This window comes from Lithobates pipiens, unplaced genomic scaffold, assembly GCF_037356315.1.
Source record: "Lithobates pipiens isolate NorthernLeopardFrog02 unplaced genomic scaffold, aLitPip1_a1.2 Scaffold_18, whole genome shotgun sequence".
In the NCBI taxonomy this organism is placed as follows: Eukaryota; Metazoa; Chordata; class Amphibia; order Anura; family Ranidae; genus Lithobates; species Lithobates pipiens.
The window spans coordinates 517,808,218-517,836,023 of NW_027507758.1; the positions used below are offsets into that span (position 1 = coordinate 517,808,218).

The window sequence follows — 27,806 nt, forward strand, 5'->3', positions numbered from 1 at the left end:
TTGGGTTTCATTTTTAAACTTGCAGCTTAATTGCTTGCTATCTGGCATATATATATATATATATATATATATATATATATATATATATACACACACAAGGGTTCTTCAAGATGTTTCCGCACTTTTTAAAACTCTATTAACCGCTTGCCAACCAGCCGCCGCAGTTTTACTGCGGCAGAATGGCACGGCTGGGTGAAATGACGTTACCTTACGATGCTTCACCTTTTTGGCCACTAGGGGGCATGCCTGCCCGCAGTGTGTCCCCGACCCCCATGTGAGTGCCCGGCGAACGTGGGGACCGCCGGGCTCCCGAGACCGCTCATGACAGAGCAAGAATCACATACAGATCCTGGTTCTCTCAGGGGAGAGGAAACCGATTGTGTGTTCATACTAAGTATGAACACCGATCTCTCTCTCTCTCTCCTCCTAGACAGTCCCATCCCCCCACAGTTAGAAACACACCTAGGGAACACAGTTAACCCCTTGATAAAAAATGTGGGCTATTTATTATAGCAAAAAGATATTGGAAGTTATTTACAAATTCACTTTGCACTGCAAGTGCACTTGGAAGTGCAGTCGCTCTAAATCTAAGGGGGAGATCAGAAAAGAGTGGAAGCTCTGCTGATTTTATCATCCAATCATGTGCAAGCTAAAATGCTGTTTTTTATTTTCCTTGCATGTCCCCCTCGGATCTACAGCGACTTTACTTCCAAGTGCATTTGCAGTGCAAAGTGGATTTTCCTTTTCGTAAATAACCCCCATTGTGTTTTTTTCAAAATTGTCCCTCTTTCTTTGTTTATAGAGCAAAAAATAAAGACTGCAGAGGTGATCACATACCACCAAAAGAGAGTTCAATTTGTGGGAAAAAAAGGACGTCAGTTTTGTTTGGGTACAATGTTGCACGACCGCGCAATTGTCAGTTAAAACAACGCAGTGGCGTATCGCAAAAAATAGCCTGGTCATTGAGGAGCCAAAACTTCCGGGTCTGAAGTGGTTAAATCCAAAAAGTGTGCAAACTTTTTGAAGACCATATATATATATTATTATTATTATTATTTAAAAGGGGGCGGGGGTTGAAGTTCCTCTTTAACCTTCTGGCTTCCTCATATGATGTAATGTACATTTTATTATTCCTGCCATCATAACTAACCCGTGGAAAATGATAAGAGTAGAGGCTGATCTGTGACAGCTGTCATGCTATGATTGTCTACGGACACGTGTGATAATACCATGTATCAGTGTGTAGGAGAAGAAATGTTGCGATGATCCTCCAATGACAGCTCGCACACACATAGACCCGCCCCCTCCTCCGGGGCTCCTCCTCCCAGGCTCAGCCTCTTCCATCTTCTGAGAGCATCATCGGCTTCGCTCATTATCCCGGCATCAGCCTGCACTGCGCATGTGCGGAGCGGACACTGCATCAAGCTGCTGGGGGGCTCTTCTTCTTCTGCTGGTGCCGGTAAGTAGACGCCGAGGCTGATCGGGTCAGGACTGGTCGTGAGTGTCCCGATGTGCTGTGTGTATGTGTGTCCTCTCTGGGCCGCCATGGTGTCCTGAGCTAGATGTGGACCTCCATCTTCCCCCCAGCAGGCTGAAAGTGAAAGGGGGGTCCTTGTTGTGTGTTGGGGGTGCTCTCTGTGATGATGGGGGGAGGATGGAGCCCCTCTATACTCCGGACTCTCCCCCCTCCTTCAGAGGCTGAGCTGCTGAGGTCACCAGATAAGGAGGAAGAGGGAGGGCAGGCTCCAGGAGCTCCTAGGGCTAGCCTGGTCTAGGATCATCACAATGCCTGCCATTGTACAGGGAGGAGGTGACACCAGGCACACACAAGGGACATGCCTGCAACATTATTGGTATAGAGGTGTGCTTAGACATCCATAGTAGAAGGACGGAGCTCAGGATCAGAATGGTTACTGTTTAGAGTAAGGAAACATCTCCCCTTCTAGTGAGGCTGCCCTGGCACTGCGTGGGTTAAATTCTGCTTTAGATCTAGGGGGGCGAAAAAATTAGTATTACTTACCCAGTCCTCCACCCCCCCCCCCCCCCCCCCCATCAACTCCCTCCAAGACTGGTGCCCACAGCCTCTTCTCTCCTACACTCACCCAGATCAGCGTGCAGACCTCAAACGGACGTGAGACCACCAAGGTACACTCCACTGCTAGATCCTAAGGGAGAAGAAGAAGAGAGAGATGGATGTGAGACCACCAAGGGGCAGTCCACTGCTGGAGCCTAGGGGAGAAGAAGAAGAGAGAGATGGATGTGAGACCACCAAGGTACACTCCACTGCTAGATCCTAAGGGAGAAGAAGAAGAGAGAGATGGATGTGAGACCACCAAGGGGCAGTCCACTGCTAGAGCCTAGGGGAGAAGAAGAAGAGAGAGATGGATGTGAGACCACCAAGGGGCAGTCCACTGCTGGAGCCTAGGGGAGAAGAAGAAGAGAGAGATGGATGTGAGACCACCAAGGGACAGTCCACTGCTGCAGCCTAGGGGAGAAGAAGAAGAGAGAGATGGATGTGAGACCACCAAGGGGCAGTCCACTGCTGGAGCCTAGGGGAGAAGAAGAAGAGAGAGATGGATGTGAGACCACCAAGGGGCAGTCCACTGCTAGAGCCTAAGGGAGAAGAAGAAGAGAGAGATGGATGTGAGACCACCAAGGGGCAGTCCACTGCTGCAGCCTAGGGGAGAAGAAGAAGAGAGAGATGGATGTGAGACCACCAAGGGGCAGTCCACTGCTGCAGCCTAGGGGAGAGGAAGAAGAGAGATGGATGTGAGACCACCAAGGTACACTCCACTGCTGGAGCCTAGGGAAGAAGAAGAGAGAGATGGATATGAGACCACCAAGGGACAGTCCACTGCTGGAGCCTAGGGGAGAAGAAGAAGAGAGTGAAGGATATGAGACCACCAGTGGACAGCCTAGGGTAGAAGAATAAGAGAACCTCAGCTTCCGCCTCTTCCTAGTCTCCTAGACCCAAACAAGCAGTTAACCCTTCCAGCGTGGGGGCTGACCTACTACAAGGGAAGATGTTTACTTTTCCTAGAGATCAGCTTAAAGTTGGGGCACCGAACCAGGATCTTTGCATTTTTGGTGGTATTCTGGTTTTTAACAAAGCCACAGAGCAGCCTTTCTCAAACTCTGAGGGGGGATGGGGGAAAAGAAGAGGCCAAAAATCATGTTCAGGTCTCAGGGAACCCCTGCTTAAAATGATTTTGTATACAAATTGTAGTCAAGGAGAGATGGTCACCTTAGGCTTGTGGTAAGTGGAAAGAATGCCCTGTTATGCTAGCTGTTCATGTGGTGCCTCTATACATTGGGGGGCAGTGGTGAGAATGCTTCTTACATTGGTGGCCAGTGGGAGGAATGCTCCTTATATTGATGGTCAGTGGGGAAAATGCTCCTTACATTGATGATGATCAGTGGGAAGAATGCTTCTTATGTTGATGGTCAATAGGAGGAATGCTCCTTACATTGATGGTCAGTGAGACGAATGCTTCTTAGGTTGAGGGTCAGTGGGAGGAATGCTCCCTACATTAAATTGATTGTAAAGTCTTGTTTGTTTTTTTCCTATAAAAATAACAAGCATATAACAATAACAAACAATACTTACTTTCTGTGTTGCAGTGGATTTGCACAGAGCCGTCCAGATCCTCCTCTTCTCGGGTCCCTCTTCTGTGATCCTGGCTCCTTCCTCCTGTTTAGTGCCCTCACAGCAAGCAGCTTGCTATGGGGGGCACCCGAGCTGAGTCACATGGCTCTGTGTCCATTCAGACATGGAGCCCTGTCCCCTCTCTCCAGCAGAGGTAGTGAGTCCATCAACAGTAAATGGCTTTAAACATGCTTGGGACAAACCATAGATCTATACTTAGACAAAAAGTTGACGAAAAAACGAAAAAAACAAAAATGGTCAGACTCAAAGGACTACTCAGTCTTTTTTTGCCATCGCTTTTCTATGTTTCTAAGAATATTTCTTACATTGGTGGTCAATGGGAGGAATGCTCCTTACATTGGTGTTCAGTAGGAAGAATGCTTCTTATATGGGTAATCAGTGGGAAGAATATTTATTCTATTGGTAGCCAGTGGGAGGAATGCTCCTTACATTGGTGTCCAGTGGGAGAAATGCTCCTTACATTGCTGGCCAGTGGGAGGAATGCTCCTTACATTGCTGGCCAGTGGGAGGAATGCTCCTTACATTGCTGGCCAGTGGGAGGAATGCTCCTTACATTGCTGGCCAGTGGGAGGAATGCTCCTTACATTGGTGGCCAGTGGGAGGAATGCTCCTTACATTGGTGGCCAGTGGGAGGAATGCTCCTTACATTGGTGGCCAGTGGGAGGAATGCTCCTTACATTGGTGGCCAGTGGGAGGAATGCTCCTTACATTGGTGGCCAGTGGGAGGAATGCTCCTTACATTGGTGGCCAGTGGGAGGAATGCTCCTTACATTGGTGGCCAGTGGGAGGAATGCTCCTTACATTGGTGGCCAGTGGGAGGAATGCTCCTTACATTGGTGGCCAGTGGGAGGAATGCTCCTTACATTGGTGGCCAGTGGGAGGAATGCTCCTTACAATGGTGATTAGTGGGAGGAATGCTCCTTACATTGGTGGTCAGTGGAAAGAATGCTCCTTACATTGGTGGTCAGTGGGAAGAATGCTCCTTACATTGATGATCGGTGGGAAAAATGCTCCTTACATTGATGATCGGTGGGAAAAATGCTCCTTACATTGATGATCGGTGGGCAGAATGCTCCTTACATTGATGATCGGTGGGCAGAATGCTCCTTACATTGATGATCGGTGGGCAGAATGCTCCTTACATTGGTGATCGGTGGGCAGAATGCTCCTTACATTGGTGATCGGTGGGCAGAATGCTCCTTACATTGGTGATCGGTGGGCAGAATGCTCCTTACATTGGTGATCGGTGGGCAGAATGCTCCTTACATTGGTGATCGGTGGGCAGAATGCTCCTTACATTGGTGATTGGTGGGCAGAATGCTCCTTACATTGGTGATTGGTGGGCAGAATGCTCCTTACATTGGTGATCGGTGGGCAGAATGCTCCTTACATTGGTGATCGGTGGGCAGAATGCTCCTTACATTGGTGATCGGTGGGGAAAAATGCTCCTTACATTGGTACTTGGTGGAAGTGGCATTGGTGCCAGAACTATTCAGGCACCATCAGGGGGGAGTATAATCCACCATTGCTCAAGGAACCCTGACTAGGAAAGGCTGCCATAGACCATGCTCACTAAACATGGGAATGATCTTCTGTATGTATACTCTTTTATATGCAAAATATTTGTATTAGAGTAACTTTCTTTCTTAGCATAAAGAGTGTTTGCTAAAAGTAAAAAACAAAAAAACAAACATGTCAGGTAATATTCATATGATGTTTGCGGAACAATAAATCTTCTTGTGTTTTCTGTACAATCATCTGATTATCTGCAGATAGAAAATTAGACATGGGGAAAATAATCATTTGTCTGATGAGAAGCGGGACTGTGAAAAATCTGAAGGGAAAAAAAACTTTTAAGGTACCCATGACAGAACACTAGGATTTAAAACACATCATCACATACCCCCAATACCATATATCCCCTCTAGCCTCTGCTGATCTTAGATATCTGAAATGAATCAATCACATATTCCGTTGATCACTTATAGCAGCTTACAGTGATACAAAAAAAAAAAAAAAAAAAAAACAGATGGTGATGTGGGGATCCCTATGGTGGGGACATATGGTAATGAGGGTGTGTGATGTGTGAATTAGCTATGTCTTGTTTTATGCATCATTATTAATTGAATATTTAATACAAATCTGAAGATTTTTAGTACTATTGTTGTGTCATGTGTACCTTTTATCAGGCAGATGTGGTACCCTTTAGCATATACTTTCCTGCACTTGCACCTAGTTTGGTGGAGAAAGGGTGACCTTTTTCAGTTCCCTGGATCTATTTCTATGGCTGTGTTAATGCAAGAGAGAATTTTTGAATTAGTGATTTTAAGTGTACAAAGGTTTATTTGTTCAGCCTCCTATCCTAATGTCTATATCTAGCTTAGGGTACTGATGGCAGATAAGGATGAAGTGCTCCAAATTGCCCACATCTTTAGTGAGTTGTATTGACTCTTTTATCCTAAGATCTGTATCCTTCCCCAGCCCTGTGTGCATATTGTTGATTTTACCCCTCTAGGTATTTCATAGTTGGCTCTGAGTGTCTTTTTAGATTTTTTTCTACTAAAACATCTGGTGGTGCCCCCTGGACGTAGGATTAGAAGACACTTCCCCCTGGACATAGGACTAGAAGACACTTCCCCCTGGACATAGGACTAGAAGACACTTCCCCCTGGATGTAGGACTAGAAGACACTTCCCCCTGGATGTAGGACTAGAAGACACTTCACCCTGGAAATACCGGTAGGACTAGAAGACACTTCCCCCTGGACATACTGATAGGACTAGAAGACACTTCCCCCTGGACACAGGACTAGAAGACACATCCCCCTAGACCAGGGGTCTCAAACTGGCGGCCCTCCAGCTGTTGCGAAACTGCAAGTCCCATGAGGCAATGCAAGGCAGTTACAGCAATGACAGCTACAAACATGACTCCCACAGGCAGAGGCATGATGGGACTTGTAGTTTAGCAACAGCTGGAGGGCCACCAGTTTGAGACCCCTGCCCTAGACACAGGACTAGAAGACACTTCCCCCTGGACATAGGACTAGAAGACACTTCCCCCTGGACACGGGACTAGAAGACACATCCCCCTAGACACGGGACTAGAAGACACATCCCCCTGGACACAGGACTAGAAGACACTTCCCCCTGGACACAGGACTAGAAGACACTTCCCCCTGGACACAGGACTAGAAGACACTTCCCCCTGGACACAGGACTAGAAGACACTTCCCCCTGGACACAGGACTAGAAGACACATCCCCCTAGACACGAGACTAGAAGACACTTCCCCCTGGACATAGGACTAGAAGACACTTCCCCCTGGACACAGGACTAGAAGACACTTCCCCCTGGACACAGGACTAGAAGACACATCCCCCTAGACACGAGACTAGAAGACACTTCCCCCTGGACATAGGACTAGAAGACACTTCCCCCTGGACATAGGACTAGAAGACACTTCCCCCTGGACATAGGACTAGAAGACACTTCCCCCTGGACATAGGACTAGAAGACACTTCCCCCTGGACATAGGACTAGAAGACACTTCCCCCTGGACACAGGACTAGAAGACACATTCCCCTAGACCAGGGTTTTCAAACTGGCGGCCCTCCAGCTGTTGCGAAACTGCAAGTCCCATGAGGCAATGCAAGGCAGTTACAGCAATGACAGCTACAAACATGACTCCCACAGGCAGAGGCATGATGGGACTTGTAGTTTAGCAACAGCTGGAGGGCCACCAGTTTGAGACCCCTGCCCTAGACACAGGACTAGAAGACACTTCTCCCTGGACATAGGACTAGAACCTGGACACGGGACTAGAAGACACATCCCCCTAGACATGGGACTAGAAGACACATCCCCCTAGACATGGGACTAGAAGACACATCCCCCTAGACATGGGACTAGAAGACACATCCCCCTAGACATGGGACTAGAAGACACATCCCCCTAGACATGGGACTAGAAGACACATCCCCCTAGACATGGGACTAGAAGACACATCCCCCTAGACATGGGACTAGAAGACACATCCCCCTAGACATGGGACTAGAAGACACATCCCCCTAGACATGGGACTAGAAGACACATCCCCCTAGACATGGGACTAGAAGACACATCCCCCTAGACATGGGACTAGAAGACACATCCCCCTAGACATGGGACTAGAAGACACATCCCCCTAGACATGGGACTAGAAGACACATCCCCCTAGACATGGGACTAGAAGACACATCCCTCTAGACATGGGACTAGAAGACACATCCCCCTGGACATGGGACTAGAAGACACTTCCCCCTGGACATGGGACTAGAAGACACTTCCCCCTGGACATGGGACTAGAAGACACATCCCCCTGGACATGGGACTAGAAGACACATCCCCCTAGACATGGGACTAGAAGACACATCCCCCTAGACATGGGACTAGAAGACACATCCCCCTAGATATGGGACTAGAAGACACATCCCCCTAGATATGGGACTAGAAGACACTTCCCCCCTGGACATAGGACTAGAAGACACTTCCCCCTGGACATAGGACTAGAAGACACTTCCCCCTGGACATAGGACTAGAAGACACTTCCCCCTGGACATAGGACTAGAAGACACTTCCCCCTGGACATAGGACTAGAAGACACTTCCCCCTGGACATAGGACTAGAAGACACTTCCCCCTGGACATAGGACTAGAAGACACTTCCCCCTGGACATAGGACTAGAAGACACTTCCCCCTGGACATAGGACTAGAAGACACTTCCCCCTGGACATAGGACTAGAAGACACTTCCCCCTGGACATAGGACTAGAAGACACTTCCCCCTGGACATAGGACTAGAAGACACTTCCCCCTGGACATAGGACTAGAAGACACTTCCCCCTGGACATAGGACTAGAAGACACTTCCCCCTGGACATAGGACTAGAAGAAACTTCCCCCTGGACATAGGACTAGAAGACACTTCCCCCTGGAAGTTTACTGAAACTGCCGTGATATATTACTCATACCTGTATGTGGTTAGCTGCAGAATTCCTCCAATAGACTACTAAAGGGGAAACAAGGGGGGCTGTGTAAAGCTGGCCATACATGGTTGGTTTTTTGTTGTTCAACTCATCGCACTTAAATTGCAGCTGTGACGAAAATCTGGTCCAGAACCTTGCAAATTTGCATCAGAAACGCATCAAAAATGCAACGGAACCGCTAAAACTTCTTTTTTTTTATTTGCAGTGAAAATGGACATACAATTCATACTGGACATGTGTTGCAGGAAAGAAATTTGCATGATTTCCTCATCCACACAGACAGGAATCAGCAATTGTCTTCTTCCAGCTGGTGCGGGTGGGCAAGCCATGAGAAGCCATGAGAAGACAGTGGTTGTCGCTAGTGGCTATAGCAACCAGCCTGCCCATTAAGGGTTTGAATATCGGCCGGTTCTTGCTGTATCAGCCAAGATTTGAGCTGTGTATGGATAACCTAAGGAAGGCCATAGAAGATGCAACTTTTTTTTTTTCTGCAACTATGGGTTGCTGGAAAGAAAATCACTTGATTTCCCTATGAACACATTCAGTGTTGATGGAGGAATACCTCCTGCTGAGCTATTGTGTTCTCCTGGTGGGGGAGCTGTCCCTAGCTGGAGAACACAGTGATTATTGCTAGAGGCTATAGCCGCTGGCAATAATTGTATGTAAAAATCCAGCATGCTAGTTGCAACCAAGTCGATTGATTCATCGACTTGAGTACAATCAGCCTGTCCGTGGACGGTTCGAATCATGGCCGTTCTTTGCTGAAGGGGCTGAGATTCCAAACTATCTATGGCCGGCTTAACCGGATAACCGGATCGCAGGGCCCCATTGTCCTCATCTCCACTACAAAGGAAAGCATTGTTCTGTAGTCTCAAGATAAGAACTAGGAGGGGTAATTAGACTGTTTGAGATAATACAGAAGTATGCAAAGGAATGCTCTGAACTTCTCATCAACAGGTATTTTTTTTTCACTTATTAAACAGATATAATAAACACTTTCAGTTGTATATGTAACCGACCAAAGGGAGCAAATAAGAGAAGTTGATTGTTGGGGATTACATAGACTTGAGCTCCAGCTTTTCCCTGGTGTGTCTCCATCTCTTGCAGGGCCTGTCTGTGACATGCTACAGGCAGTTATTAGCTGTGTTTAGGGATGAGCCGAACACCCCCCGGTTCGGTTCGCACCAGAACTTGCGAACGACCCCCGCGTTCGAAACGAACGTTAGAACCCCATTGAAGTCTATGGGACTCGAACGTTCGAAATGGAAAGTGCTCATTTTAACGGCTAATATGCAAGATAGTGTCCTAAAAAGGGTTTGGGGACCTGCCTCCTGCCTCAGGGGACATGGGTCACTGCAAAAAAAAGTTTTAAAAACTGCCGTTTTGGCGGGAGCACTGATTTTAATGACGATTAAAGTGAAAAAAAAAGGTGAAATATTCCTTTAAATATGGTGCCTGGGGGGTGTCTGTAGTATGCCTGTGAAGTGCCACGTGTTTCCCGTGTTTAGAACAGTCCCTGCACAAAATGACATTAAACGGAAATAACACCATTTAAAACTGCTTGCGGTTTTAATGTTATATCTGGTTCCTGCAATATGGTTGAAAATCATTGAGAAAAATGGCATGGGTAGCCCTCCCTGCCCATTACCAGCCTATTTGGGTCTTGTACGCATATTAAGGGGAACCCCGTACCCATATTAAAAAAAGGAAATGCGTGTGGCCCCCAGGCCCTATATATTCAGAACAGCAGTATACAGGCGGTGCAAACAAGACAGGGACTGTGTAGGTTTGTTGTGTTAAGTTGAATCTGTTTGTAATTTTCAACTGGTACATTTTTAAAGTGTAGCTCCAGTCAAACAAACTATTTTTAAGCTTTTTGGAAAACATAGGGAAGGGTTATCACCCCTGTATAATTTGTTTTGTCGTCCGTCTTTTTTCATCTCACTTGCTGCTGTCTCCTTGCGTTTGCAAGTAGGAGATGTTTGTAAGTTGGATGTTTGAAAGTAGGGGCCTGCCCTATATTATAGCGGTATGTACTGGGTACAGAGCACGCAGACAGCACGCACTATCTCCTAACACTACTGACTGCAAGCTCTATTATTAACCACTTGACCACTGGGCACTTAAACACCCTTAATAACCAGACCAATTTTCAGCTTTCGGTGCCCTCACATTTTGAATGACAATTACTCAGTCATGCAACACTGGACCTATAGGAAATGTTTGTCCTTTTTTTCACACAAATAGAGCTTTCTTTTGGTGGTATTTAATCACCTCTCAGTTTTTTATTTTTTGTGCTATAAAAGAAAAAAGACCGAAAATTCTGCGAAAAAATGAATTTTTCTTCGTTTCTGTTATAAAATTTAGCAGATTAGTAATTTTTTCTTCATAAATTTTGGCCAAAATTCATACTACTACATATCTTTGGTAAAAATAAGTACAAATTGGTGGATATTATTTGATCTTTGTGAAAGTTATAGAGTCCACAAGCTATGGTGCCAATATCTGAAAATTGATCACACCTGAAGTACTGACGGCCTATTTCCTTTTTTTTTTTTTTTTTTCCACAAAATTGTCATATTATCAGGTTATTTCACACACACAGCATATGCATACCAAAAGACCCTGGAGAATACAATGGTGGCCGTTGCAAATTTTTATCTCACACGGTATTTTCACAGCAATTTTTCAAACGCGTTTTTTGGGGGGAAAAAACAGTTTTGTGCTTAAAAAACAAACAAAAAAAACAGTAAAGTTAGCCCAATGTTTGCATAAAGTGAAAGATGACGTTATGCTGAGTAAATAGATATCAAACATGTCACTCTTCAAAATTGCACATGCCCGTGGAATGGCGCCAAACGTCGCTACTTAAAAAATCCCCATAGGCGACGCTTAAATTTTTTTTTTACTGGTTACATGTTTTGAGTTGCAGAGGAGGTCTAGGACTAGAATTATTGCTCTCGCTCTAACGTTCTCGGCGATACCTCACATGTGTGGTTTGAACACCGTTTTCATATGTGGGCGGGGCTTACGCATGCGTTCGCTTCTGCATGCGAGCACATGGGGACATGGGCGCTTTAAATTATTATTTTTTTTTTTTTTTATTGTTCATTTTACTTTATTTATTTTAGTTTGACATTTTTTTCCCCAAAAATATATTTTTGATCACTTTTATTCCTATTACAAGGAATGTAAACATCCCTTGTAATAGGAATATGGGGTGACAGGTCCTCTTTACAGTGAAATCTGGGGGTCAATATGACCCCACATCTCACCTCTAGGCTGGGAAGCCTGAAATAAAAAATAAAAAAAAGATTCTGGCTTTGATCGTACTGGCGAGTTGGTAGAAGCACCGGAGGGCGGTGAGGGGTGGGGGGCGTCTATGGCTGGGTATTTCAGGGTATCTCCGAGTATGGCTGGGTATCTCCGAGTATGGCTGGGTATGGCAATTTATGGCAGGGTATTGCAGAGTATTGGCGGGGTACTACAGAGTAATAGCAGGGTACTGCAGAGTAATGGCGGGGTACTGCAGAGTAATGGCGGGGTACTGCAGAGTAATGGCGGGGTACTGCAGAGTAATGGCGGGGTACTGCAGAGTAATGGCGGGGTACTGCAGAGTAATGGCGGGGTACTGCAGAGTAATGGCGGGGTACTGCAGAGTAATGGCAGGGTACTGCAGAGTAATGGCGGGGTACTGCACTGCAGAGTAATGGCGGGGTACTGCAGAGTAATGGCGGGGTACTGCAGAGTAATGGCGGGGTACTGCAGAGTAATGGCGGGGTACTGCAGAGTAATGGCGGGTACTGCAGAGTATTGGGGGGTACTCCAGAGTAATGGCAGGGTACTGCACTGCAGAGTAATGGCGGGGTACTGCAGAGTAATGGCGGGGTACTGCAGAGTAATGGCGGGGTACTGCAGAGTAATGGCGGGGTACTGCAGAGTAATGGCGGGGTACTGCAGAGTATGCACTGGTATTGCAGAGTATTGGCAGGGAATTGAGGGGTTAAATTCGGTGAGCAGCGATGTGGGCACTGCAGATGCAGCCCACATCGCTGCTGACACCGATCTCTTTCCCCTCCGCTGTACCGATCGGTACAGAGAGGGGAGGGAGGAACCGGCGTCATGTTTACCACGTAGGTTTACCATGTAGGTTTGTTTACCACGTGATCACTCCGTCATTTGACGGAGCGATCACGTGGTAAACGGCCGCGACGAGCGGCCGTTTACCGTGATCCGTGATGCGCCGGGTCCTGTGGACCCAGCGGTCACGGATGCTCTCGAGTGCGCGCCCCAGGGGGCGCGCGAGAGCAGAATTCTGGGAGGCCGTTAATTAACAGCCTCTCAGAGTTAAACAACCGCCCTGAAGCCGTTAATCGGCAATGGGCAGTTGTTAAGTGGTTAAAGCTAGATCACTAGCTATATAGGTGAGGTGAATATAGTGTAGTGGTGTATACTGCGGTCAGGGCACAGACAACAACCACTACACAGCAGCAAGATAGGAAATCGGCCAAAAACGATTGGTGTGTACTGTGTTGAAGGTACACAGAACACCCACTGCTTCAGATGCTAACACACTACACGAGGCCGCCTCAAAGGCGGCCTAATATAGTGTGGGGCGTGCACTACACAGCCTGAGCTATGATTGGCCACAGGCAGGATGCCTGTGGCCAATCATGGCTCTCCTCGCTGCTGGCGCTACGATTGGCCAAGCATGCGGGGGTCACAGTGCATGCTTGGCCAATCATGAGCCAGCAATGCACTGCGCCACCGCAGTGCATTGTGGTCCGCGCGCGCGCCACTCGAATTTTGACGCGAACGGCCCAAACGTTCGGAATTCGCCGAACGGCCGAACAGCCAATGTTCGAGTCGAACGTACGTTCGACTCGAACACGAAGCTCATCCCTAGCTGTGTTGATGGTGTAAGGTCACATTGTAGTCCTCACATATGTGAAAGTGTCACCTTTTGTCACTTGTGTCACTCCCTGCCGACAACTGTAAACACCAGATTCCTAAACTAGGGGTTGTATATGTATCCAGGAGTACATGGCTTCCATCCTCCACTGCTTAACCACTTTCTTACTGGGCACCTAAACCCCCCTCCTGCCCAGACCAATTTTCAGCTTTTAGCGCTGTCACTCTTTGAATGACAATTGCGCGGTCATACAACACTGTACCCAAATTACATTTTTGTCCTTTTTTATCCACAAATAGAGCTTTCTTTTGGTGGTATTTTATCACCTCTGGGTTTTTTATTTTTTGTTAAAAAAATTTAAAAAGAGAGATAAAAAAATAATAATAATAATATAAATATATATATATATATATATATATATATATATATATATATATATATATATATATATATATATATATATATATATATATATATATATATATATATATATATATATATATATATATATATATATATATATATATATAACCGTTTTATATTTTAATACATTTTGCAAGCAGGTCATTTTTCTCCTTCATTGATGTACACTGATGAGGCTGCACTGATAAGGCAGCACTGATGGGCACTAATAGGCGGCACTGGTGGGCACTGATGAGGTTGCACTGGTGGGCAGCACTGAAGGGCATTAATAGGTGGCACTGAAAGGCACCAATAAGTGCCACCTATAGGCACTGATGGGTGGCAGTGATGGGCACTGATGGGTGGCAGTGATGGGCACTGATCGGCACTGGTAGGCGACACTGATAGGCATCACTGATGAAGCACTGATTGGCACTACTGGTGGACATTGATAGGTAGCACTTGTGGGCATTGATAGGTGGCACTGATGTACTGGTGGGCACTGATTTGTGGGCACATATGAGGCGGCTTCGCTGTCGGAGTGAGAAGGAAAAAAATTAACGATTACCGATCCTCTGTTTACATCACATGATCAGCTGTCATTGGCTGACAGCCGATCACGTGGTAAGGGGCCGGGATCGACCCCTTACTCCGAGTTTCATTGACTCGGGTGATCACAGCGCGTGCCGCACGCATCCCACACGGGGGCGTGGCCAGCTTTGAAAGGGGAGGACGTCAATAGACGTAGTCTCAGCAAAGCATATCGGCACTGTAGCCGTCAATCGGCTATAGCGCGGATCTGAAGTGGTTAATTAAAGTCAGAAAATTAAGTCCTACTAGATCACGTCAGGCTGGACTCTTTTGTTGGTATAGTTATGTAAAACATTAAAAATAGGTGCCTATACAGTTAAAAAACATCCAGTAATACACCGTCCCACCCTGCTCTGCACATGCTCTCTATTTTTTGTAACTGTGCCCAATTTGTAGAGGCCGATCTGCTGACAGCCTAAAGAAACAGGAACAATGCTGGAGGCAATTTACAGCACACACTCATTTTGGTAGCATCATTAGTAAAAATGTATGTTTCTTGCTAAAGAACATTATTTTTTTTCTATCAAATTGTTGTGAGGGGATTTCTATTGAGCCCACTTTTTGGGTAATGACCTTTTTAACCAGTTTTTGATTGCGAAAATAGCCAAAAGCTGGCCATACATGGATCAAAATTTGTTTGGTTCAGCAGGGACCAGCCACATTTTTATCCATGTGTGGTCATGGTTGTAGTTGAACAGAATTCATCTTCTATTTAGCTGCCTTTTTTTTTTTTTTTTTGTTCGATCAGTTTTTTTTTTAATCCAGTCAGTTTTTTCCTTTTTTGTTCAACCCGCTGGTTGAACAAAATAAAACGGACCCATATATAGGGATGCCACCTGTCCGGGATTCACCCGGACAATTCGGGTTTGGAATCATGCATCTGGGTTTCAGACTGTCTGACACCGGACACATTATTCACATTGGACTGTGACCTCCCAGCAGGGTTGCTGGCTGCAGTTGTCTATGCCGGAAGTGTCTGTTACACACTCTCTAACACTGCCCAGCACTAACACCCCCCCCCCCTCCCCCCCAAACACACAGATGGGAGAGGAGAAATGGATCAATCTGTACCTCTTTCTCCCGCCCCTACCCCCCTGTGTCTGCCCACGCCCCAACCCCTGGTGCTGTGCCTCAGAAACGGAAAGCGGGGGCCAGAAATTTGAAGCCCAGCAGCCACAGGTACATCTAGATGAGAGGCACTGACTGCCAAGGGGTGAGTGAGCTCACCATCCAACCCCTGTCTGTAACTGAAGTCTCCCCCGTTCTCTCCCCTGCCTCTGAGTGAGTACACTAAGGTAAACCAGGGTTCTCAGAGTACCCCTTACATGAGTGTTCCTCTTTACACTAGAGGCAGCAATGTTCCCCCTTACATCAGAGTCCTCTCCATACATCAGAGTTCTTAGTGTTCCCCATTAAATCAGGGTTTCCAGAACATCCCTTACATTAGAATCTAAAGTGTAAGGGACATCTGCAAGTTAAGATCTAAAGGGGGACTTTGTGGATTCCGATGTAAAAGGGGGACTCTGTGGATTCCGATGTAAAAGGGGGACTCTGTGGATTCCGATGTAAAAGGGGGACTCTGTGGATTCCGATGTAAAAGGGGGACTCTGTGGATTCCGATGTAAAAGGGGGACTCTGTGGATTCCGATGTAAAAGGGGGACTCTGTGGATTCCGATGTAAAAGGGGGACTCTGTGGATTCCGATGTAAAAGGGGGACTCTGTGGATTCCGATGTAAAAGGGGGACTCTGTGGATTCCGATGTAAAAGGGGGACTCTGTGGATTCCGATGTAAAAGGGGGACTCTGTGGATTCCGATGTAAAAGGGGGACTCTGTGGATTCCGATGTAAAAGGGGGACTCTGTGGATTCCGATGTAAAAGGGGGACTCTGTGGATTCCGATGTAAAAGGGGGACTCTGTGGATTCCGATGTAAAAGGGGGACTCTGTGGATTCCGATGTAAAAGGGGGACTCTGTGGATTCCGATGTAAAAGGGGGACTCTGTGGATTCCGATGTAAAAGGGGGACTCTGTGGATTCCGATGTAAAAGGGGGACTCTGTGGATTCCGATGTAAAAGGGGGACTCTGTGGATTCCGATGTAAAAGGGGGACTCTGTGGATTCCGATGTAAAAGGGGGACTCTGTGGATTCCGATGTAAAAGGGGGACTCTGTGGATTCCGATGTAAAAGGGGGACTCTGTGGATTCCGATGTAAAAGGGGGACTCTGTGGATTCCGATGTAAAAGGGGGACTCTGTGGATTCCGATGTAAAAGGGGGACTCTGTGGACTCCGATGTAAAAGGGGGACTCTGTGGACTCCGATGTAAAAGGGGGACTCTGTGGACTCTGATGTAAAAGGGGGACTCTGTGGACTCTGATGTAACAGGAAAGTCTTGTGATTAACTTCATATGATTAGAAATGTTAGAGCTGTGTAAATCTCTGGACTGGATGGACACACATACAAACCTTCAGGAGGGTAAAGCTGCTCCCTTATATGTATTTCATTTGTGCCTGAAGTTCAGCCTAAAGTGATTGTAAAAGCACAAGGTTTTTTTATCCCAATGTATTCTATGCATTAAGATAAAACACCTTCTGTGTGCAGCAGCCCCACTCACCCCCCCTAATACTTACCTCAGCCCCATCTCGATCCAGCAATATTGCATAAGAGACTCAGCTGTCCCGGACTATCCCTCCTCATTGGCTGAGACAGCAGCGAAGCACCATTGGCTCCCGCTGCTGTCAATAGAAGTCACTAAACCAATTAGAGATTGGGGGCGTGGGTGGGCCTGGCTCCATGTCTGAATAGACACACAGCATGGCTTGGCTTGGGTGTCCCCATAGCAAGTTGCTTGCTGTGGGGGCACGCAATAGGAGGGAGCGGCTAGGAGCGCTGAATAGGAACCTGAGAAGAGGAGAATCCAAGCTTTTCTGTGCAAAACCAACCGCGCAGAGCAGCTGTGACAACATATTTGGCGACCCATCGCAGTTTGCTACGGAAGTGATGTTCTGTCGCCGCCATCTTGCTACACCCCACTCTCGTCCACAGTAAGGATACACTTAGAATGGGGAAAGTGGACATATTGTTACACCCACTGGAGTTTTGCATTTTACACGTATTTATAACAGTAAACTGCATTTATATTGTGAAATACAGGACTTAGAACTTTGTCTGACTACTTAGATGTTGAATTCTAAAAGCAGCGGCATCCCCGTTCATCTCACAGGTCTGCTAATCTCACAGAAGTTCGCTGCTTTTAAAATTCAACATCTAACCAGTCAGATAGAGTTCCAAGTCCTGTATTTCATGATATAAACTCAGTTTACTGTTATAAATACATGTAGCATGCAAAACCTCCGGTGGGTATAACAACATGTCTGCTTTCTGCCTTCTTAGTGTATCCTTACTGTGGACGAGTGTGGGGTGTAGCAAGATGGCGGCGACAGAACATCACTTCCGTAGCAAACTGCGATGGGTCGCCGAATATGTCGTTACACAAGTAAGTAGGACATGTTTGTTACTTTTAACAAAAAAACAAAATGAGACTTTAGTCCTAAGGCTAGCTTCACATATGAGTGGGTGCGGGACGCAGCAGTGGCTGCTGCTATGGAGATGCAAGAGTGTACCATTAATATTAATGGCCTCCTCACTTCCTGGAAACCGCAGCATGGTGGTTTCCCCATCTGGGAACCGCACTGCATTATATGGTTTCCCTGCAGTCATGTTTTTGGAAGAGGTGCAGGGACTTTCCCTGCATTTTCAGGAGGTCTAGTGAATAGGCTGCTGCGCCAGAGCAAATGTAGCCATTGGAAAGCACATAGATGTGAACCAGGGTAAGTACTTGCAGCAGACCTTGTTTCTTCAGGGGCTTCCCCTAACCAGTCAGCTATCTAATAATCCAGAAATTGCTGGCTGAGCAAACAAACTGGATTCACGATCTGAATCAAGTTTTTTTTTTTTTTTTTTTTTTTTATGGACGCGCCGGTCCTGAGGAGCTGCAGGCAGGAGTTTTTAGGCAAGGCCGTGGCTTCGGCCTAGTCTGCTGCGCCCGGCCTCACGGACTAGGCCGAAGCCACGGCCTTGCCTAAAAACTCCTGCCCGCAGCACCTCAGGACTGGCGTGGTGTCAGCGCCAGTCTCGGGGAGCTGCAGGCAGGAGTTTTTAGGCGAGGCTGCGGCTTTAGCCTTGTCCGTTGCGTCCGGTCTCACGGACTAGGCCGAAGCCGCGGCCTCTCCTAAAAACTCCTGCAGTTTTCCGCAGCACTCCAGGACCGGCGCGGTCGTGAAAAAATAAAATAAAAATCGATTTGCTTAAATTTTGAATCGATTTGACCTCTCAACTCGATTCAAGATTTAAATCGATTTTTTTCCCCAGCCCTACTTCAGCATTCATTTATTTCAATGGTCAGAATAAAATATTATGAAACCTAAACACACTTAAACGCGTTTCACGAGTTTGCAAGCATCAAGCATTGTTTCTGGCAAAACATGGAAGGGTGTCTAGTAGAGCTGGAAAAACATCCTGTGTGCATGGTGCCTTAAAGTGATTCTAAAGGAAAGAATTAGAAAATAAAAATAATGAAAATGTTACACTTGCTTGCTCTGTGCAATGGTTTTGCACAGAGCAGCTCCGATCCTCTTCTTTTTGGGTCCCCCACCGGCAATCCTCCCCCTTTGCCAAGTGTCCCCAATAGCAAGCTTCTTGCTATGGGGCACTCGTGCAGGCTCACACCTGAGCTATGCTCTGCATGTCCAAACATACACAGAAAGAGCATGGCTCCGCCCTGCCCTCTCCATTTGTTCACTGGCCTCAATTGACAGCAGCGGCAGCCAATGGCTCCCACTGCTGTGTGAGCCAGTGAGGAGAGCGAGACCCGGGAGACCATGCACATCCCTGGATCCAGATGGAGCTTAAGTCTTTGGGGGGCTGTGGGGGAGCTGCACCCAGAAGGTTTTTTATCTTAATGCATAGAATGCATTAAAGAGGAAGTAAACCCTGATGAGTTTACTTCCTCTTTCATTCCCTGCAAAGGTAAAGCATAATGGACTACTATGCATCGCATAGTAGCCCATTATGTGTCACTTACCTGACACAGGAGCCAGCGAAGTCACCGCTGTCCCCTGTAGTCCGGTGCATCCATCTTCTTGGTGGGTCTCGCTGCTCCGCCGCTGTCATTCGGCAAAGCCGCGATGACGTCACTCCCGCGCATGCCCACGGGAGCCGCCACGCGTGGCATATTCGCCGTTGGCGGTGCCGCGCTCAGTGCGCCTGCGGTGCCTGTCTTTCGGCAAATATCTCCTAAACCGTGTAGGTTTAGGAGATATTTCTTGGACCTACAGGTAAGCCTTAATCTAGGCGTACGTGTAGGTCAAAGTGTGTTGTAAGGGTTTACAACCACTTTAAGGTTAAAAAAAAAAAAAAAAAAACCTTGACCCTTTAGAATAACTTTAAGCTTGCCATACATTATGCAATTTTCTTTTCTTTTCTGTATAATTTCCTTAACCACTTCAGCCCCGGAAGAATTTACCCCCTTCCTGACCAGGGCTTTTTTTGCGAATCGTTGCTTTAACTGACAATTGTGCAGTCATGCGACATGGCTCCCAAACAAAATTGACGTCCCTTTTTTCCCACAAATAGAGGTTTCTTTTGGTGGTATTTGATCACCCCAGCATTTTATTTTATTTTTTGCTCTATAAAGAAAAAAAGAGCGACAATTTTGAAAAAGATGCATTATTTTGACATTTTTCTATAATAAATATCGCCCCAAAAAAATTAAAAAAAAAAATTTTTTTCCTCAGTTTAGTCTGATACATATTCTTCTACATATTTTTGGTAAAAAAAAAAAAAAACGCAACAAGCGTTTATTGATTGGTTTGATATAGCGTTTACAAAATAGGGGATAGTTTTATGGCATTTTTATTAATATTTCTTTTTTACTAGTAATGGCGTGATCAGTGATTTTTATCGTGACATGCGACATTATGGCGGACACATCAGACATTTTTGACACATTTTTGGGAACATTATCATTTATACAGCAATCAGTGCTATGCAAATGCACTGATTCCTGTGTAAATGACACACACTGTCACTAGGCAGAACGGGGAGATGCTTGTTTACATTAGCATCTCCCCGTTCTTCCTCTCCCTGAGACGATCGCGGGTATCCCCACGGTGATCGAGTCTGTGGGACCGACTCATGGAGGTTGCTGCCGACGTATATCTGTGTGAGGCGGTCGGCAAGCGGTTAAACAGGGAAACTGGCAGTGAAGCAGTGCGGTCTCACAGTCGGTTTCCTACTGCATATGTGCAAAGTGAGTGGTGCTCTGTAACACCTCATAGGTCCCAGAAGACTGCGGGTGAAGGAGGGGGGGCCAACTTCCAACTCAGTTCGTCGTGGTGAACTGAGCCGGAAGTGAGAGTAGGTACCTTTCAACACCAGTTGCCCGCTCCCCCCCCCCCCCCACCCACCCCAAAAGGTGCCAAATGTGGGGGAGGCAGACAAGCAAAGCTTCTTTTGGGTGGAGCTCCGCTTTAAGTTTTACCTTCCACTTTGTAGTATAGGGGCCTGCCTGATTGCATATAAATTGAAAGTGTTGTTTAGGTTTGACCTCATATAATATGTTTTTTGGTAAATCTAAAGGAAAGTTGTAAAATAAAATTGTATAATGTATGGCCAGCCTTTTTATTGAAGATCCTACACCCCTAGTCCTTTCCTTGGTCCAATATATCAGTATCTGAACATGAGATGTTGGAGGCTGAACACCGTTTGCTGAGCTTTGCCTGGAGATGTCTATGGGGGAGCCAGTACCTCCAGTACCTCTCTCCTGAGCATTGCTGCTGTTATATCCAAAAATCCTGACAACTCGCTGAATACATTGTTGCTACTCCTTCTAAAAGTATCCAGTTTGGTATATCTGGGATGCTTGGTAAGGTTACATTGTATGACATGTGACCGCCGCTCTTCACTGTTTCCCTATTATTATAATGAAATGACATAGGATTCATGGCAGACCATTGTCTGGACACAATTAGTGGTTTTGTGTTACACGAGAAGGGGGTGGGGGTGTTCCATCCCATCCCATCCCATCCCTTGCACAGAGCTGCCCAGTGTATATTGTTCCAGGAGCTGTGTGTGCTTTTAACACATTCCTGTAGACCGTCTCGTTATCCTGCACTTGGCCCCGGGTTATATGTCTCCAGGTTTATTGACCCAGGCAGGAGTATGGGCTGATCTGGAGATTTGTACTGTCCAGCCCTGTACATTGAAGACAATGCGGTCGTCTGTCGGCTGATTATTCCAAATAGACATCACTGAATGGACTATGTATTTTCTCATGTAGTTATTTGTAAACAAAAAAAAAAAAATAGAAAAAAAAAACTTTTATCTAATTAATATAAAATATCAAATTATATAATTAAAGTTCCTATATGTGGTTCTAGAAAAAAAATAAAAATTTTCAAGGTTCTCTCTCCTGCCTAATTCCCTTTACACATTAGCAAAAAAATATATAAAAAAATGTTTTTTAACCTCCCTGGGGGTATGATTGTGTCAAATTTTTTAATCTCAAAGCGGTAGAATGTTTTGCATGGAAATTTGGTGTTTTATATTGTAGGCCTGTAAGGGCCCCTTCACACGGACATGTCCATATACAGATCCCGCTCTGCTCAGTGGGGATCGCTCCGTCGATCCCTGCTGAGCAGGCAGATGACAGGTCCATCTCTGCACACTGCGCAGGGATGGACCTGTCAGAGTGCCGCTCTCCCCTATGGGGGATCGGATGAAGATGGTCCGTAGAGTCCGTCCTCACCCGATCCGATCCGCAGACGGATGCAAAAATAGTTTTTTCCTCCGTCACACTTTTTCGGATCGGAGCGGGACGGATGTCAGCGGACATGTCACCGCTGACACCCAATGCTCCATAGAGGTCTATGGAGCGTCCGTTCAGGTCCGCCTAAAAAACTGACAGACAGACCTGAACGGATCACTTAAATCTGTCCAAACAGGAGTCTAGTAGACACCCCGGGTATGATAAAGTGTGAAACACAAAATCATAAATTAGAATATAATTAACTATAAATAATTATAACAAATAATAATAATAATAATAATAAAATGTATTCAATAATGTCATCAAATCAAAAACACTGAAATTCGTTCAGTCGCAGAATTGTCGCTGTCGTCACCTCAGTGTCTGATGACAAATTTCCCCATAAATCACTATCACTCAATTCTGCAAGTGATTTTTATTTACTATCGCTGTTTTCTAGCTGGTCTGAAACCGCTTTTGACGTAAAGGAACACTTTTTGGATGCCATGGACATTCTCACGTTTCCAGACAGAAAGAACAGTGATATATGTATATATAAGTGCATGCAGGGCACTGGACAAAGCACTAGGGACAAAATGGAAGTGAAATGATTTGATACAGTAATGTAATTTTACAGATGTGTATTGTATGTGTACGGATCTTCCTGCTTTCTCCGCTGATCCCGGATGACAGGCCCATGTCTGCTCCACTGATGCAGAGCTGACACAGACCCAACCCATTGTCCTCTATGGGCTGTCAGGTAGAAACGGACCGCCTGTCCTTTTACACCAGACTGTCTTCCTATCAGATATGGATGTCGGCGGTATCAATAGATACATGTTTGCTGACATCCGCTGCTCCAGACAGAACAATGGATGGTCCGATTGGGTCCGTCTGAAAAACTGACAGGTGGATCTGATCGGTCCTCCTGTGTGAAAAGGGTCAAAATCCCAGCCTAGGCCAGGATAGTGGCGCACAGAGAACTGGCAAAGTCCTGCAGTGTGCCCCATAGACCCGGAAAAGACTCATGGCATTATCTGTGAAGGTGGCACTGCCTGTCAATCTCACTTTGCCAGGTTAATGAGGCTGCACCACAACCTCAAGAAAAATGCTTGACTCATAGTTAGAATGCATTAGCTCCATTATAAATAAACAAAAAAAAAGATAAGTGTAATTATTAGCAGAAAGTGTCCAGGGCCGATCATTCGCAGGCAATCATTCCATGAGCAATTATATGCGAGCAGTCACAATTAGCTGCGGGAGCTGTCAACCTCCCATTGCTTTTAGTGGGGCTAATGGCTCCATTTGCAAGTGTGAGCAGAGCCTCAGAGGATTTGTTTATCAGTAGTGGACAAATTTACATATCTTTTAAGAACCGGACAGTCATGAGCGATGCATGTTCAGATTTCTCTTGGTTCCCCCACCCACGCTAAACGCATGGATGGAGGAATCTCTATGCATTCTATTGTAAACAGGCAGCCATGACACATACCATTGACTGAGTACTCCAATAGTGACTGCATCTAATAAGATGTAGTCACTGATCGGCCAAGAATCTTTCACTCGGCTCATTTGACATTTGTTGAGCCAGGTAGAACTGACATGGCCACCCCATGGCCAGAATCATCCAAAATTTGAGGCTGGTATGGGTTGCTTTAGGCTTCATGCATTTTGAACCGCATCCGATTCACATGACATGTGAATCAAACTAGCTTTCTATGGAGCTGATTCACATATATGCAGTGCAGCGGCAGTGCAGATTAGCTGCAAATTTAAGTCTTTTCTGAGCACGGCGGGCCACAGCCCCCTTGTGACATCATCAAGTGGTGCATGCTGGGTCAGTGATGTCACAAGGGGGCAGTGCCACAGATAGTGTCGCTGGGTGGTCCCGCCCCGTAGCTATTTAAGAAATGTCAGATGGCGGAGCAGGTAGATGAGCAGGAGCCTTCAGCGTGAGCAGAGTTTTTTATTTTTTTATTTTTTGTGATTGACAATGGATCAACACCTTTTTATATAAAGGAATTGTCGAAAAAATTGTGTCTTTGTTTATTTCTTTTTGATGAACGAGTAGGGGGTACCCCATACTTGTTCACATTCACATAGGGGGCGGGATCTGGGGGCCCCTTTGTTAAAGGAGGCTTCCAGATTCTGATAAGCCCCCTCCCCGCAGAGCCCCACAACCACTGATGGGGACAAGGTACTTTGGGGTGGGGGAGGCAGAGCCCCCCTGTCAAAAGCACACCCCCCTTCATGTGGAGGGCATGTAGCCTGGTATGGTTTGGGAGGGGCGCTTGTTAGTCCCCTCCCTTTCCTGGCCTGCCAGGCTGCATGCTCGGATAATGGTCTATCACCACTGTCCCCTGTAGCACGAAGCATCCATCTTCTTCCGGGTATCGCTGCTCCGGTGCGGTGAGTGGCCGGAGCAGTGATGACGTCACTCCCGCGCATGCCCATTAGAGCCGCCACTAACGGCCTATTGCCATTTGCAGTGGCATGCTCAATGCGTCTGCACGCCGATGTCTACCGGGCATGTGCCATAGACAGCGGTGCCTGTCTTTTTGCAAATATCTCCTAAACCGTGTAGGTTTAGGAGATATTTTGTGGACCTACAGGTAAGCCTTAATCTGGACTTACCTGTAGGTCAAAGTTGGTTGTAAGGGTTTACAACCACTTTAAAGGTGAATATATAACAAAAAAGACCATGGAGAATGTTTGGGAAATGAGACACAGTATAAATAACCAAATACAAAACAGACCGCTGCCGCTAATATTTTAATATAACACCAAAAACCATATAGGAAAAGACAAGCAGCGCTGATCTCAACTACCATCTGTGCTCATTCACTAAGTGATACTAACAAATAGTGAAATACATAATATAATTACAAATCATATGCAATATGTCTCCCAATGAACCTCTCATATAGGTCTGAATATACATAAAGGTAGGGTAGAAGAAGGAAGGCTTCCATAGTATACACGTTTCGTCATGTGAGGTCCTCTTGGAGCAGACCAGAGGACGTCACATGACAAAATGCGTAGGGAAGAGCAAGGAAGCCGATGTCACTGCACATGCCAGGATCGCACTCGCGGCTTGAATCAGCGGCCAGAGATGATCGGCGATATGAACAAAACCGTTTTCCTAGTGTCTGGCAAGACACTATAAATATGTGAGTGTTTTACTATTTTAATAAAGCTTGTTTTTAAAACATTATACTATGGAAGCCTTCCTTCTTCTATCCTAGCTTTATGTATATTGCGGACCTATATGAGAGGTTCACCTGGAGGACCTGCACTACGAGCCATTATGGTGGAGCCATTAACCTGCCAAGGGATTACTAAGAGGCGCAGTTGCTGGTTTCTAATTTTACCAGCCATGAACTCCTATGAGTTAATTTAGTGTGAGTGGGGGGGGGGGGGTATCACATTGGGTGTTACACACAGTGGTATGAGAACTACTTTTAAGAGGGGGTCAGCACTAGTTTGTCCCACCCACAGCTCTGCTCTCTGCATGGACTATATACAGCACAGTAATGATGTCATCACTAGTTTTACAAGGTAATATCTGAGTTTGCAAGGCCATTTGTTTCACACAAAGTAGAATTCTATCCTTTGAGGTTATTGAGGAGTATATTTACATGGAAGCTCTGAAGTTTAGCTTGAAATGACGGTATACGGGAATGTGAGGCAAATGCAAATATTTATACTGTGATGGCGGTTGAAGAACAGGGAAAGTAAAGGCAGAGCTAATTGGTTATATATGTCCCTGCCTATAGGAAAAGAGATGTTATCCTTTACAGTCCACACTTCATATGAATCAAAAGGCTGTGTCAGCATTACCAAACCACTTTATTATTTTGAAACAAACTTCCTCCCTCTTACCACAAGTAAAGAAATGCTTCTCCCAGCTCGTATGTCTAAACCTAGACAGCAGAAATCGCAGGATTTGCGACACAGGGGCAATTTGGGTGCCGTTGAAGGTGTTTATTTTTTTATTTTTACATGCGGCGTGCACAAAGCAATGTGCCTCATTCCAAAGAAACATAAAAATGTGAATATATTGTTGATCGCAATGTATCAGTTTATGTTTCCTGCTACAAAGAGAGGAGTACATTGCATTTAGTCTGCATATGTAATGAGAAAATCTGGCGGCGACCCCCATATAGAGTACATATGATTGTCACACACTATACAAAGACACACAATGTACAAAACAATGTATACAGGGCAGGGACCGGGAAAGTAAATTAAAGAGCCTCTTTCACACCAGTGGACTGATTGAGTCCGCCTGTCCATTTTTCAGGTGGACTCAATCGGATCATTCATTGCTCTCTTGGGGCAGCGGATGTCATCGGACATGTGTCCGCTGTCACCTGCCGGCACCCGATTGGGTCCGCTAAAAACAGACAGTTGGGGATACGTTTGGCATCCATCTGGCAGATCGGACGACAAACTGATAGAAACAGGCATGCAGTCCATTTCCATCTGACTACCCCATAGAGGAGAGCAGGGTGTGTCTGTGTCTGTGTCTGCTCAGTGGAGAGATCTGCTGAGCAGACGTATCTGCTTGGATGGATTCCACCCCGTGTGAGCGGGGACCTAACATAGTATATACAGTGCACTAAATATAAAAGTATAAGAGCGCAACCATCATATCATTCATAAAAGAAAAAAGGGAGCCTAACATAGTATATACAGTGCACTAAATATAAAAGTATAAGAACGTAACCATCATATCATTCATAAAAGAAAAAAGGGAGCCTAACATAGTATATACAGTGCACTAAATATAAAAGTATAAGAACACAAACATCATATTCATAAAAGAAAAAAAAATATGATATTCCAGTCCACAAAAGTCCAAATGACTGTTAAATCTGTGAAAAGGGATGAGTAAGAACAAGGAAAAAAGGCTTCATTCCCAGTCGATGCCTCTTACGTGGGAAACGCGTTGGGTGGAGCCAATCAATCCTTATACTTCACTACTGCCTTTGTGGTGACATAATAGCAACGACATGCCAATGTACGGTTGGGCAGGAAATCTCTGCTAAGAGTGCCGCCGGGTGTTTGTACTAACATTTTAACACTAGGATCTGAAAAATGTCCCGGATCCCTGGGAAATTCCAGGAAAGTCCGACATGAGAAATGGGAGGAGACCTATCTCTGTCTTCTAGGCTGCAAATCGGGAAACGCCCAGGTCACTAACGCCTAGAAAACTAACGCCTAGGTCACTAACACCAGTCACTAAGGCCCAGGTCACTAACACCAGGTCACTAACACCTGGTCACTAAGGCACATGTCACTAATGCCTAGGTCACTAATACCAGTCACTAAGGCCCAGGTCACTAACACCAGGTCACTAATACCAGGTCACTAACACCTGGTCACTAAAGCCTAGGTCACTAA

At 45.9% G+C, this 27,806-nt stretch overlaps 1 protein-coding gene across 1 annotated transcript in view; it reads left to right on the forward strand.

Moving 5' to 3' along the window:
• Window positions 1–1,324: 1,324 nt before the first annotated feature.
• RNF144A (ring finger protein 144A) overlaps window positions 1,325–27,806 on the forward strand; it is a 114,978-nt gene continuing 88,496 nt past the window's right edge. Inside the window, exon 1 of the mRNA XM_077488742.1 lies at window positions 1,325–1,459. The gene's annotated coding sequence lies outside the window, so the exon portion shown is untranslated. The remainder of the gene's footprint in view (window positions 1,460–27,806) is intronic.